Source organism: Crassostrea angulata, unplaced genomic scaffold, assembly GCF_025612915.1.
Source record: "Crassostrea angulata isolate pt1a10 unplaced genomic scaffold, ASM2561291v2 HiC_scaffold_64, whole genome shotgun sequence".
In the NCBI taxonomy this organism is placed as follows: domain Eukaryota; kingdom Metazoa; phylum Mollusca; class Bivalvia; order Ostreida; family Ostreidae; genus Magallana; species Magallana angulata.
The window spans coordinates 43,913-59,699 of NW_026441619.1; the positions used below are offsets into that span (position 1 = coordinate 43,913).

Genomic DNA, 15,787 nt, shown 5'->3' on the forward strand with positions numbered 1-15,787 from the left:
TTTTAACAAAAGAAATTGATTATACATGAACATATACAGTAGATAAGTAATTAATGTATATTCTGTCGCAAGTTTCAATGATTCCAAGACAGAAAAGGTATTGAAAACGGATTTTGCTCTAGATTTTCATGATCACGGCGCCGTTCCAGCATGTATAATTTTAATAAAATTGATTATTAGACATTTACAACAGATCTAGAACAACAAATTAAATGATATATGTTTAAATATTTCATTATAAAAAATAATTTTTAAACTATCGATTATATAACAAACAATATCACCAATTACTGGTGACGTATTTACTGCATGTGGCAATTGCATATATATATACATGTGTGTGTGTGTGTGTGTATATATATATATATATATATATATATATATATATATATATATATATATATATATATATATAGGGTGAGTTAACCATGCATCGGACACCTACCTTGGATCGGACAACTTTGGTTAAAAATATACAAATAAATGTGCTTGCGCTCATGTGGTGTTTCATATATCCCTGAATTAGACCTAATGAACTTTATTATTATTAAGAATTTGACAGTCACATTGTCCAAAAAATAGCAGTATAGGCGTCGTTAAATGACGTCAAATACGCCATCATTGAAAATTTAGTTAGAAAGATTTTACGCAAGAGCATTATTTGAATGTTGTGCATTTGATTGTGAATAATTGAAAATGCACTTCCTACTTAAAATAATTAGAAAGAAGTAAGTTTTGAAGCAAAATTTTATTAAAATAAGTTTAAGAAATTTGAAGAATTGATGTCAAGGTCATTTTTGCTCCATATATTCACTTCACCTTGGATCGGAGACAAATTAACCATGCATCGGAGAGTTTTCAATTCATGATTTCTTCTAATAATTAAGAAGGTAGGTGCCCATTCCTTGTGATATACTTTAAATGTGAAGTAAAATAAAAATTTAAAAAATATTTGATACACTGTGTCGAACATTTTCCTCAGACCACTTAAAATTCGAGTTTTAGAGATACAGCCTTTTTAATCCAAAGTTCCTGTAGAAGCTGGCACGATAAAGAACCAGACTGCAGATTCGATGATTTACATTAAAAGAAATTTGAATAGCAATTGAATAAATTTATTTTTCCGAACCTTTGTATTTTTGCAGTAAAACCTGAAAATGTTATTTTTAAACTCTACTGTATAGCTGTCCGATGCTTGGTAAATATTGTCCGATCCATGGTGAAATAGTGCAACACTTTATTAAGTTGCTTTATTTTCTACATTTTTAACAGTTTCACTGTTTTGTCTCCAATAATTAAGCTAGGGGAAAACCTGTCATTTTTAAAACAAGTTTTATTTATATTTGGACTATAATTGATGCGTGATCAAAGGGAAAAATCCAAGGGTGTCCGATGCATGGTGAAATCACCCTATATACACACACACACACACACACACACACACACACACACACACAATTGTATTATGTACCCGGCCATGTATGTGATATATTTACTCTTATAAATAAAAATTCATCTCCCTTACAAGCAGTGTTACATAATTAAGACCGCGGAACATTAACTGACAAGATTGGAAATATACAGCTTGTACGTCAATTTCACCTGTTGCAGTCGAAACATTTGAAATGGGCGCGGGAACAAATTGACGCGGATGTCTGAGAAAACATTGGATTGAAACTGTTTTTATAAGAAGCGTATTTTCAATCCACCTCAGCATTTCTAACCTGCTATGTAAGTTGATAGAAAAACATTTTATTTCATCAAAAAATTAGGAAGATCCCCATCCGAGAGAGATTATACGCAGGGCAAAGCATTGTCCGATGACTCGTCACAAGTCTGAAATCAAGTGGGGGCAATGTTGAAACGGGGCTTATTCCCAAAGGAGAATAACTAATTCAAATTCCGATTTAATAAATCAATATTATATCCAGATGAAAATTTTCGCTAGGTTAATTTATACGGATATGCGCGTTCATTGTTTATCTAGCTTACAAAAAAAAATATCACTTAGATCGACATGTTGAAGATTTCTGAGGTACGTAAATATCGTAGGAAAGTTTACAATCAAAACTGTGTTGGAACTGGCGGTTGTGATGCTGTAGGGGGATTTATCGTGCTTTTACCTTTCTGACTCGGGGCCTCAAGTTTTAGCACTAGAGAGTCCATGAGAGAGAGAGAGAGAGAGAGAGAGAGAGAGAGAGAGAGAGAGAGAGAGAGAGAGAGAGAGAGAGAGAGAGTTAATCAGAAATCGATTTGGTAAAGAAATTGGTAATCTTTTTATCTGCTTCTTTGATATATCGATTATTTTTCTTTTTGTCTCAAGTTTATCTTTTCCTACTAACAATGTGTGATAAAAATTCTGCTAAGTCGGCAAATAAAATGACACACATCTTACAAATGTTAATTGGTTAATTATCCCCCCTTTTCCCGAATCCACTCGATACCCCAGTGTTATGTCTGAACGATCAGTGTTAAGCAATCAGTTAATAAGATAGGAAATTTATGAATTTTTGACCTCGATGCTTAATCATAATCCCGCTTTTTGGCGAACATTACATGTATGTAGACCTTTGTAAATAATTATAAACTTAAGACAAATTTTAAATGATTATAATCCCGATCCACACTGCCGTAATGATTTTTTTTTTCATCAAAAGTGAATAATCATACTCTTTGTTTTAACAGTGTATTTCCCCGATCGGTGTTTACATCTGTTTATTCCTAGTCTCAAACACACATACACGGGTGGTCAGTTTTCACACCTTATCGCACTCACGCGGTCGTTTGTATAGTTCCGTGTGTAAACTTCGAAGGTTTTTCTTAATCTCAGACAGATAAAAGATTTGTATCTGTATATAGACATACACAAAGAAAGAAAAGGTACATTGTCTATAATAATTATTACTTTTAAGCGTTGACTTCGAATCAGTAAAAAGACAATCATAAAGCAATGAATTTTAAAATATTTATATCCACAGACATTAACCCGAGAAATATATACATGAGTAATTTTTGGACGCCAGATGTACATTTAGCCTCTACCCACATTACTGCGTGTTAACTGTAGTAGTTCGTATTCAAAAACTAAAATATTCATGAGAAAGAGAGAGAGAGAGATTTCATAGTGTTTTAAAGTGTTCTGGAAATCAATATATAAGCAACATATGTCAAATAAACGCATGTATACATGCATGCGTGTATCTATATAATTATGTGAATAAATAACTAATCAGTCATCCTTTCAAAGCAATGTAGAATACTTAAAACGTGGGTGCATTGCTAAATGTTATGTGCTTACAGTCATTGAGATGGCGGCATTTCTTTGATGCCGGCAAAGCGACCCAGTGAACTCTAATGCGGTCGTACTGCAGGGGCACTACGGCGGCATATCTTTGATGCCGGCGATGCGACCAGCGTCTGAATTTAGCGAACTGCTGATAGAAACGAGCTCTATATTTGTACGAAAAAAAGCCGCCATTAGTTTTGTTTATAATAAAAATAAAACGGAAAACATTAAAATCCATCATTTTAAAGATAAAATCGTTAAACAAAACACAATTAAGGAAGAAAAAATATTCGGAACTCGGGGACTGAACCCGGGTCGCCTGGGCCCAAGTCCAACACTCTAACGACTGAGCTACGCGGACTCTCGCTTCAGGACTTTGGAGCCCAAAATCTCGAGAATGCATGGATCGATTTTAAAACAAATTTCATATTCGGAAGTTTTTAGAGCGTCTCTATCGAATAAAGACATAAAAAAATTCAAGTCCAAAAAATTGAAAAAATTAGGTTTTTCATTTCCTTGACGACCGGAAGTAACGGCGGACGTTCGGATATGCGAAGGGCACTGCGGCTATTAACTCTCTACCATCTCTGAAAATTTGAAGGTTCTATCTGAAATACTTTTGAAGAAAAATCGTGAACAAGCAAAAACATAAAATCTTTAATATCACGGGACCGGAAGTGACGACCAAAAAAATCTCGTGTAATTTTCTTACAAATTTTGTCATAAATAAGATAAAAAAGTTTCATCAAAATTGGCTGAAGCATTTTTGAGAAAACGTGACAGAAAAAAAAAATAATAATAACTAGACACGATCTCGTTGCGAGCAACGAGGAGGTCTTCCGTCTGAATTTTAGATGAGGAAATGACATTTCCTTTTATCTTCATCAACGAAACATATCGGGAAATGCAGATGTGATATTAAAGAGCGATGGATGAAGAATTATACACCCCGTTTGATCCCTAATTTGAAGGACCAGCCCCATTTTATTTCATTTTAAATAAGAGGTCTTTTGACCTAATAACACGTCTAATAACCTGTAATAAAAAGAAACCGAAGAAAAAAAAGAGGGTCACCCTTTGTAAACGGAAGACCCTAATAACAATAAGAATAGAAGACGGAAGACCCTAATTATAAAAGACTGTTTTTGTCTAAATCTTAATTGAAGAGTGTTTTTCAATTTGAATTTTAGTCCAACAACCCTTTTATGTTGAATATTTTAGTTAGAAAATTAAATAAAAAGGAGAGAAAGAAATAGAGAGAAAGAAGAAATCTTGGCTCCGGCGAGATTAGAACACACAGCCTTTGCAGATGTCTCAAAACATGGCTGACGCAAAATAATTCCCGAATTTGTCTTTGAATTTGGGGCGTTTCCGCCCGGGAGAAGAGCTGAGTTTTTGTATGAGATGAAAAACAACGTGTGAGATGTCTGACTATTCAGGTTTGGTAACAGTGCGAGGTCATTTGAAATATTGATGCGTGTTTGTGTCTGGAGGGGGGTGAAAAGACCTGAGCTTGATTTTCGTCGTAAATATATCGAAAATAGAATTTTGAGGTGTGGATCTCGGATTCGGTCATTACATGTAGTACATTAATCTAGAATTGAACTAGGTTGAAAATAAAGGTTCAAGATGAAAGATCCAGTAAAATCAGGCCAGAAAAACTAAATTATTTTGTGAATAGCAGGAGGGGGGGGGGGGTTGGTGCGTGTACTGTGCAATATTAATTTCCCAGTATAGGCAATAAACGCCGTTTAATCTCAGGAATTTCGTCTTGATTGTTCAATTCGCTGCATATTTGGCAGAAAATGAGAATGGTGTCCGAGGTTCATTTTCACGAATTTTCATTAGGATTGAATGAAGGGCTTGGGAGTTATGATATTTTTGCAGTACATGTCAATCACGACAATTGAAACTCAAATGCCAAAAACTTCATAACTCTGTTATTAAGGAACGAATTGGTCTGGTCGGTCGGTGACTTCTATATTAAACGTAGAATATTAATTTCTTAGTATCACAAATAACACAATTTCTAAACAAAATACATATGTAAGAACAATGTATAAGCGTTGTTTGAAAGATGTAACTATTGATTTTTTAACATCTGTTTATCTTAGGCTCAAACACTCATCAACTGCTGGTCAGTTTTCAAACCTTGTCGCAGTCACCCGTTCGTTTGTATAGTTACGTGTATAAACTTTGGAGGTTTCTCTTAATCCCAGACAGGCAACAGATTTGTATCAGTATATAGACATGCACAAAAAAAGGAAAAAGTCCACCATCTATAATAAAAATGACTTTTTAGCGTTGACTTGCAATCAGTGTGAAGACAATCATTAAACAATGAATTTCAAATTATTTGAATCCATAGATATTATCCCATTACTTGAAATAAATACATGTATAATTTTTGGACGCCAATGTACATTTAGCCTCTATCCAATTTAATGCATGTTACCTGTACTAGTTCTTATTTAAATGCTAAAACATTTGTACTTTGAGAGAGAAAGAGAGAGAGAGAGAGATTTTTTATAGTGTTTAGGGAATCAGTATATTAGTAACGTATGTCAATAAACACATTTATATACATGCATGCGTGTATCTATATATGTGAATAAATACTAATCAGTCCTCCTTTTAAGGTAATGTTGAATACTTATTTAAACGTTGGTGCGTTGCTAAATATTGTGTGTGTCATTGAGATGGCGGCATTTCTTTGATGCCGGCAAAGCGACCCAGCGTACTGCAGGGGTACTTTGGCGGCACGTCTTTGATGTCTGCGATGCGACGAGCGTTTGAATTTAGCGAACTGATGACAGAAACAAGCTATCTATTTGTAATAAAAAAAAAAGCCGCTATTATTTCTATATATAATAAATATAAAACGGAAAACATTAAAATCCATCATTTTAAAGATAAAATCGTTAAACAAAACAAAAGTAAGAAAAAACCATCATTCGGCATGTTTTTGATACCGGCAATGCGACGAGCGTCTAAATTTAGAGAGCTGCTGACAGAAAAGAGCTCCATATTTGTACTGAAAAAAGCCGCTATTATTTTTAATTATGACAAAAATAAAACGAAAAACATTCAAATCCATCATTTTAAAGACGAAATCATTAATCAAAACACAAATAAGAGAGAAAAAACATTCGGCACTCAGGGACTGAACCCGGGTCGTCTGGGCACAAGTCCAACACTCTAACGACTGAGCTACGCGGACCTTCGCTTCAGAATTTTGGGGCCCAAAATCTCAAGAATGCGTGGATCGATTTTAAAACAAATTTCATATTTAGAAGTTTTGAGGGCGTCTCTATCGAATGAAATAATAAAAAAAAATGCAAATCTAAAAAATTGAAAAATTAAGGTTTTTCATTTCCTTCCGGTGACGACCGGAAGTGACGGCGGACGTTCGGATATGCGTAGTACACTGCGGCTGGACACTTTCTATCATCCCTGAAAATTTAAAAATTCTATGTTAAATACTTTCGGAGAAAACTCGTGAACAAGCAAAAACATAAAATCTTTAATATCTCGGGACCGGAAGTGACGACCAAAAAAATCCCATGTTCTTTTCTTACAAATTTTGTCATAAACAAGATCTGAAAGTTTTATCAAAATCGGCTGAAGCGTTTTTGAGAAAACGTGGGAGAAAAAAAAAAGAATAATAACTAGACACGATCTCGTTGCGAGCAACGAGGAGGTCTTCCGTCCGCTGAAGACGGAAGACCCTAATATTAAAACACCGTTTTTGTCTAAATCTTAATTAAAGAGTGTTTTTTAACTTGTACTACAGTCAAACACCCTTTTATGTTGAATATTTTAGTTAGAAAATTAGACAAAAAGGAGAGAAAGAAATAGAGAGAAAGAACAAATCTTGGCTCCGGCGAGATTAGAACACACAGTCTTTGCAGGTGTCTCAAAACATGGCTGACGCGAAATAATTCCCGAATTTGTCTTTGAATTTGGGGCGTTTCCGCTCGGGAGAAGAGCTGAGTTTTTGTATGAGATGAAAAACAACGTGTAAGATGTCTGACTATTCGGGTTTGGTAACAGTGCGAGGTCATTTGAAATATTGATGCGTGTTTGTGTCTGGAGGGGGATGAAAAGACCTGAGCTTGATTTTCGTCGTAAATAAATCGAAAATAAAATTTTGAGGTGTGGATCTCGGATTCGGTCATTACATGTATTACAGTAATCTAGAATTAAATAGGTTGAAAATAAAGGTTCAAGATGAAAGATCCAGTAAAATCAGGCCAAAAAAACTAAATTGTTTTGTGAATAGGATGAGGGAGGGGGGGGGGTCGGTGCGTGACTGTATAAATTTAATTTCCCAGTATAGGCAATAAACGCCGTTTAATCTCAGGAATTTCGTCTTGATTGTTCAATCCGCTGCATATTTGGCAGAAAATAAGAATGGTGTCCGAGGTTCATTTTCACGAATTTTCATCAGGATTGAGTGAAGGGCTTGGGAGTTATGATTTTTTTACAGTACATGTCAATCACGACAATTGAAACTCAAATGCCAAAAACTTCATAACTCTGTTAATAATGAACGAATTGGTCTGGTAATTAGTACAGTAATCTAAAATGGTACTTAGTTGAAATTAAAGGCCCAAGATCAAAGATCAAGGAAAATCGGGCCAGAAAACCTAAATGATTATATGAATTGGGGAGGGGGGGGGGGGGTCGATCGGTGACTTCTATATTAAACGTAAAATATTAAATTCTAAATATCACAAATAACACAATTTTTTAACAAAATACATTTGTTAGAACAATGTATAAGCGTTGTTTGAAAGATGTAACTATTGATTTTTTAACATCTGTTTATCTTAGGCTCAAACATTCATAAACGGCTGGTCAGTTTTCAAACCTTGTCGCAGTCACCCGTTCGTTTGTATAGTTACGTGTATAAACTTTGGAGGCTTTTCTTAATCCCAGACAGGCAACAGATTTGTATCAGTATAAAGACATGCACAAAAAAAGGAAAAAGTCCACCATCTTTAATAAAAATGACTTTTTAGCGTTGACTTCCAATCAGTATGAAGACAATCATTAAACAACGAATTTCAAATCATTTGAATCCATAGACATTATTCCGTAACTTGAAATAAATACATGTATAATTTTTGGACGCTAATGTACATTTAGCCTCTATCCAATTTACTGCATGTTACCTGTACTAGTTCTTATTTAAATGCTAAAACATTGTACTTTAGAGAGAGAGAGAGAGAGAGAGAGATTTTCTATTTTTTTTATATAGTGTTTAGGGAATCAGTATATTAGCAACGTATGTCAATAAACACATTTATATACATGCATGCGGGTATCTATATATGTGAATAAATACTAATCAGTCCTCTTTTTAAGGTAATGTTGAATACTTATTTAAACGTGGGTGCATTGCTAAATATTGTGTGTGTCATTGAGATGGCGGCATTTCTTTGATACTGGCAAAGCGACCCAGCGTACTGCAGGGGTACTTTGGCGGCACGTCTTTGATGCCTGCGATGCGACGAGCGTTTGAATTTAGCGAACTGCTGACAGAAACAAGCTATCTATTTGTAATTAAAAAAAGCCGCTATTATTTCTATATATAATAAATATAAAACGGAAAACATTAAAATCCATCATTTTAAAGATAAAATCGTTAAACAAAACAAAATTCGGCATGTCTTTGATACCGGCAATGCGACGAGCGTCTATTTAGAGAGCTGCTGACAGAAAAGAGCTCCATATTTGTACTGAAAAAAGCCGCTATTAAATTTAATTTTGAAAAAAACAAAACGAAAAACATTCAAATCCATCATTTTAAAGACGAAATCATTAATCAAAACATAAATAAAAGAGAAAAAACATTCGGCACTCAGGGATTGAACCCGGGTCGTCTGGGCACATGTCCAACACTCTAACGACTGAGCTACACGGACCTTCGCTTCAGGATTTTGGGGTCCAAAATCTCAAGAATGCGTGGATCGATTTTAAAACAAATTTCATATTTAGAAGTTTTGAGGGCGTCTCTATCGAATGAAATAATTAAAAAAATTCAAATCCCAAATATTGAAAAATTAAGGTTTTTCATTTCCTTCTGGTGACGACCGGAAGTGACGGCAGACGGTCGGATATGCGTAGTACACTGCGGCTGGACACTTTCTATCATCCCTGAAAATTTAAAAGTTCTATCTTAAATACTTTTGGAGAAAACTCGTGAACAAGCAAAAACATAAAATCCTTAATATCTCGGGACCGGAAGTGACGACCAAAAAAATCCCACGTACTTTTCTTACAAATTTTGTCATAAACAAGATCTGAAAGTTTTATCAAAATCGGCTGAAGCGTTTTTGAGAAAACGTGGGAGAAAAAAAAAAGAATAATAATAATAGAGGAAAAGAAACAAAGCAATAACAATAAGATCTTCCGTTGGAAACGGAAGACCTTAATAATAGAGGATAAGAAACAAAGCAATAACAATAAGGTCTTCCGTTGGAAACGGAAGACCTTAATAATAATAATAATAGAGGAAAAGAAACAAAGCAATAACAAGAAGGTCTTCCGTTGGAAACGGAAGACCTTAAATACATGCAATCAAATAGAGATAAAGGATAATTATTTACATATAAATGGAAAAAGAGTGGGGTTTTTTCAGCATGCAAATGATTTACTGGTATTGTATGTTTCAGTGTTTAGAATATTTAAAGTAATTTATGTAAGTAAATTATCTAGTATGATTACTACTTCGGAATCCTAAGTTTAAGGGGGTGGGGGGGGGGACTACCTTTACACTAAAAATCCCTTTATCCTTCTATGTCCTGCTTTTTTAGACAGTTTATAGCTACATTCCTACGTCATGCACAGAATGCAGTCCTTCATCTACAGAACATCCCGATACCTTAAGTTATAATGATATGGTTTTGCTGGGAAAATATTCATCTAACGGTTTGGCAACTCTATGTGACTGACTTGAATAATGTTATTATTGGACATATTTATACCCCCGCAAACGAAGTTAAGGGGGGTATATTGGTTTCACCCTGTCCGTCTGTCCGTCTGTCTGTAGACGCAACTTTGTCCCCCCTATAGAATTTTTTATTACTGCATGGAACAGTTTGAAAATTTGTACCTATGTTGAACACCATCTGAAGATGTGCACCTGCAATTTTTTTTTAAGATCAGACAAGATTTAATGATTTTATGACAGTTTTCATTTTCCTTATTCTATATATTGTACACTAATGTTGAAAAGTAAGGGAGGTAATCCTTACAGATTTTACCTCCTTACAGATTTTATTAATTAATTAATAGAAAACACTCTAAAATATATTTATATAAATACATCCAGATGGAGTTTTTTGTCTTTATGTCTTAATTAATAAAAAAAATTATTTTTTATAAGTATTCTATCAACTGACAATGCAAAGTTTTTGTTTGTCAATGATTATTTCTTAAAAGCAAATGAGAACATCAAAGACAAGTGTGGCTGAATTCATTTGTCCCAAGGGAGCCATTATCTGAGCCATGGTTCAGATGGAGCATGTGTTTAGGGGAAATTGATAATCTGTAAAATGGATGATGGTTTTGGGGCTATTTTAAAACTGTTTCATGTAAACCAAAAGGTCTATCATTATAAGGAAATAAATAATATAATTATTAATAAAGAATTTTTAGAGGTTGTTTAAATTTATTTGTCAAGAATTTTGGTGAAGTGACCCTATTGGGCATTAATTTAAATGAAATTCAAAATTACTGATATGATTGAAGTGTTTTGGCAATTTTAAAATTGTTTGTAATATTAATTTTTTTTACATATTTTTACATAGTATGGTAATTATGGTAATGTTTTGGGAGTTTATTAAATTTAACAAGCCCATCAAAGAAAATCATAGTCCTATGGGATCAATTTTCTGATTTGGAGTTCAATTGAGCCATAGGAGAAAGTGAGGAAAATTTGAAACAACTAATTGCATCTGTCAAGACTCTTATTAGAAAGATATTGAAAGTTTTATCAACAGAAGAGCATTGCTTGGCTACCGGTATTTCTATTCACTGCAAAGGGAGGGGTTATTGTCATTTTGTTGGTTTTTCTTTAAATCAATTAAATTAAAAAAATATATCATCAAATACATACATTTGTAAATGTATTACTGTTATAGATATGTATTTACAGTGAAATTCTGACAATTTTGATTTTAATTTTTCTTTGTTAAGTATTTTTTTTTTATTTACATTTCTAGAATTTATTTTTTGTATGTGTTCCAAACCTTAATTATTCAATTCAATTATTTGTCCCATTTGAAATTAGCCTAGCGGGGGTATTAGTCCCATTAGGACAGTTCTAGTTTGCATGAATTAGAAATACAAATCATTATTTGCCCAGTACCCTTCATGTTAATAAAATTCATTGAGTGAGTAAAATGCATGTTTCACTTAATTACTTGGCATGATAAAGATTATATGTTTTATTTCCAGTATTAATATATCACATACTCCTCTCTTCAACACAAGATTGAACAATATTTACAATGAAAGAGCCAAAAAAATGATACATGAATTTTTCGCATAACCAATTCAATTTTAATAATTAGTTTGAAAACATGCACTTAATTTGAAAATAAATAAATCTATCAACAGGGTAGGGGGTTATACTTAAATAGTCAAATATGATTTATGATAATTTTTTGTACTGTTTTTATTATGTAGTTACCTTAAGGGGTCTTGGCCAAGAATGAAAACAAAATGAATGAAAGGATCGAGTTACTCAGATATCTACAAAAATATGTCCCAAATGCAAGAACTTTAGAGGAATTAGACAATATGGATGTGCGGTAAACATGCATAAAAAGATATAAGCAATTTTAGAGATAATGAATCGGACACATTTGTTTGTTGCTGTTTTTTTTTTATTATGTACCAGTATTTATTGAAAGAACTGTGTTTACTTGTGTAGTTTATAAATTAGGGATGACACAAGTGCTGAAATGCGACAAATACATGTAGGAGGTGATCAATTAACATGTGAAAGAATTCGAGGAGCTCATATGGCACGATTAGATGGAGATACACCAGAAGAGAGACTGGAGGGCTTGTTTTGCATGGTGGAAGATTTTCATGAAGGTAATTTTTGTATTTTTGTAGAGGTTGATAAAAATTAGGCTAACTAAGAATTGTTCAATATAATTTATTACTTATATATACTCGGTATAATTTACAGTGTTTTTGCACCCCTGATATGAGCAGTGGCATGCGCTTTTTTCACACACCCTGAATCATCACCCTTTATTACACCTTTCGTACCACCTTTGTACTTTTCTTTCGGATTACCTCGGACCTTAACAATCTTCGGCCCACAAGCTGATACATGTATTGGAGTCTTGTGTTGATATGGGATGTGATATAGATTTTGTGATTTGTCATGTTTTATTCTCTATATATTGATTTTTTCATAAAACATAAAACTTTCAGAATTTTTTTTGGAAAAAATGCATTTTGAAAGAAAAAAAAATGTCGGTTACAAAATGTTCTTTTTTTAATACTGTTTCAGGTAACTGATCATGTTGAAGATTGCACTGTATTTAAATGGTCTGAAAATTATTTAAGAGTGGAACAAAATTGATAATTTGGTTTTTTAAATTGTCTATGGGCGTCATCACTGCAAGTCTTATCCTTGATGCTGTTTTTGTACTGGGATACTTTGTCATATTTTTTTCAATAAATTTATTGATTTTTTTCAATGGAAACTCATTTTTAATGAATCAATACAAAAAAAGTTATTGTTCATGCTCCATAAACTATTGACAAATGCATTGATACGTTTTGTTAAAAAAATTTGAAGGTTGTTTACAATTGTTCGATATAATAATTGATATTAAATACAAATGTTTGGCACTGACTTGCATATCTTAAATAAAAATTTCGGTATATTTTTTAGCATTGTGTCCAAACTAATATAAAATCAAAGTACTGAAAGTACTGAGAAGCGTTAAGGATTTGCTGTTTGTTACTGTATTAAGGAACATATGTTAAATCTAATAATAAGGAATGTACATGAGATATACTTTCTCTGTTTTAGAATTTTGAAATTGAACACTATTTGAAAAAGAAATGGGATAAGGCAAAAATTTATACAATGAAAGTCCCAGCGGGATTCAAACTCACAACCTGAAAATTTTTAGTTATTGCTGTACCACATTTTCTACGCTGTTGAACAACAATTAAAGGAAAGAGAAAATCTATAAAGTATGTCAAAGAATGAAGGTGTACCATTTTTTGTTGGATTTGACAGCCTTACCATGTTAACTGGAAAAAGAAAGGTTTCAATTTTTGAAATATTTGCAAAAAGGTAATTATTGGTTTCATAAACAATGTTTTAGGTTATCTCAGATTAACAATGATGTTTTGTGCAGGTGAAAACATTTATATTCATTTTATTAGCCATGCATTTATAATTTCGTTTATATCTTAATTTAAATTGTAAAGGGAATTAAGAGTAATTTGCACAATGCATGCAGGTCTTAAGTTATTTGTAGAGGTAAAAGTGGAAAGAAATTTAAGAGATATAACAAGTTTTATTGCAAAGAATTTCACAATGAATACAAAGTTAGAAATGCTTACAATGGTAATGTAAAACATTATTTGACACTGAAAAAAGAAATGAAAAAAAATAAACATGTAGAGGTTCTTTAGGATGAAGGAAAACATATTTTCTTCAATAAAAAAAATGTAGTTAAGTGTGATAAATATTACAAAAATCTGTTTGCTTGCCTAGAAAATTAAATATGAAATTTAATGGTGCTGGAGATTGGTTTCAACATGTAATAAGATAAAAAACAAAACAAAATAAAAACCAACACATGTACATCAGGTATGAATTAAATACAAGCACAATCCAACCTGCAAGATGTTAATAACCATAACAATACTTCTTTAATAGTAATCATGTCACAAAATTGTTAATCGATAACAATAATGGACAAACAAGTGTATCAAAAAATTGCAGATAAGGTTTAACCATGTCTTAATTTGTAACAAATGGAAAATGGTTGCAAAATTCATATAATATACATGTACACACAACAAGCAATATTGCTGCACAACAAAAGCTTAAATGTTCTTTCACATTTTGAATATATTTTAGTTTAAATCCTTTATGATAAAAATAAAAAAAAAACAAACGTTTTTTTCTAAAAATTGGAATGATATTTGTTCTAACCATATATAAAAAGGAGGGAGAGTGTATACTTCGAAAACATTTTTTTTCCTCAGAATTTTACATAACTATTGGGAATAATTAATTTTCAGAAGTATACAAACAATTTTGAGTTGATAAATAGAGCTGAAATTACAGTATGAAATCCATCTCCTTCTCATTTGAGATTGGTGTTGTGGTTGTTGTCAGTAAATGCAATGTTCAGACTGAGAATTTCAGATCCTTGTTGTGTGGTAATTATGTTAATTGGGATTTTACTCCAAGAGATAATCTTTTGGTTCATTGAAAGAGAGACTGGAGGCATGGTTGTCACTTTCTGATAATGTTGTTTCATTACTGATTATAGTTGAACTGTAATGTCCCTGTAGTTTGAATCCATTGATTGTTCTTTAATGGCCCTATTGCAATTGTAGACCTAGGTGCTTCCATGTGTCCACTAATTTGAATTTGAAGTGGCTGTATTTTCTGCAAAGAAAGAAAATTGCAAATATATATTAAAACATGTCAGATTGACTTTCTTTATCAGTATATCTTTAAAAAATATGGTAGTTAAGTGTGACAAAAACAATTTAAATTTGAAAATGACAGTTATAATATTGTTGTAATTTGCAATATATATATACATTCATGAAGTCAATGAACAAATAATTGACCTAAACAATAGTGTTCCTACTTGAATTAAGAGTTCCATATCTTGCAACTCATTCAACAGACAATGGGAGATTTTGATTTGAATTCCCTATCTGTTGTTCTTGTTCTGCAAGTTCTGTCTAAAGAGTGACATCAATGTACATGGGTTATCTTCTTGAAGAGTTATTGATCTAATAAATGTGTTGTTCCATTAACCGTAACAGTTTTTGAGGCTTCATTCTAAAATAAACAAATGGAGAAATTCAGATGTACATGAATAAAATACCAACATGTTGTAAATGTATGTTGTTTTCTACTATCAATGTCAAAGATTGAGATTTTACTATAGTCTTACTTTGATTATTTGTCTCTTAACAGAGAAAATGGATTTCCACGGAGAAGTCTTTGTTTCAGAAACCTTCTTTATTGGTGATGTGGGCATGATCATTTAAACTGCAGATTCCTCTATGGCATTTGGTACATCTATTCTTGCCTTCACCCATTCTTGTTGTTTTTGGCGATGTGTTCCTTTTGTAAACACTTTGACAGTTATACCATTTTTCCTCCTTGAGGTCAAGAATGCTTTTGAATGGCATTCTACAAAGAAATAACAATATTGTCACTGTTCAACTTTGAAACAAAGTCAGAAGAGATAGAGAATAGCTTTT

At 32.7% G+C, this 15,787-nt stretch overlaps 1 long non-coding RNA gene across 1 annotated transcript; it reads right to left on the bottom strand.

The window, feature by feature from the left end:
* Positions 1–14,908: 14,908 nt before the first annotated feature.
* On the bottom strand, positions 14,909–15,508 carry LOC128168875 (uncharacterized). Its single transcript, XR_008241470.1, has 3 exons — positions 15,475–15,508; positions 15,163–15,359; positions 14,909–14,954 (listed from the first exon to the last, which is right to left on the bottom strand). It is a non-coding gene; the product is annotated as an uncharacterized LOC128168875 (long non-coding RNA).
* Between the last annotated feature and the right edge of the window lie 279 nt (positions 15,509–15,787).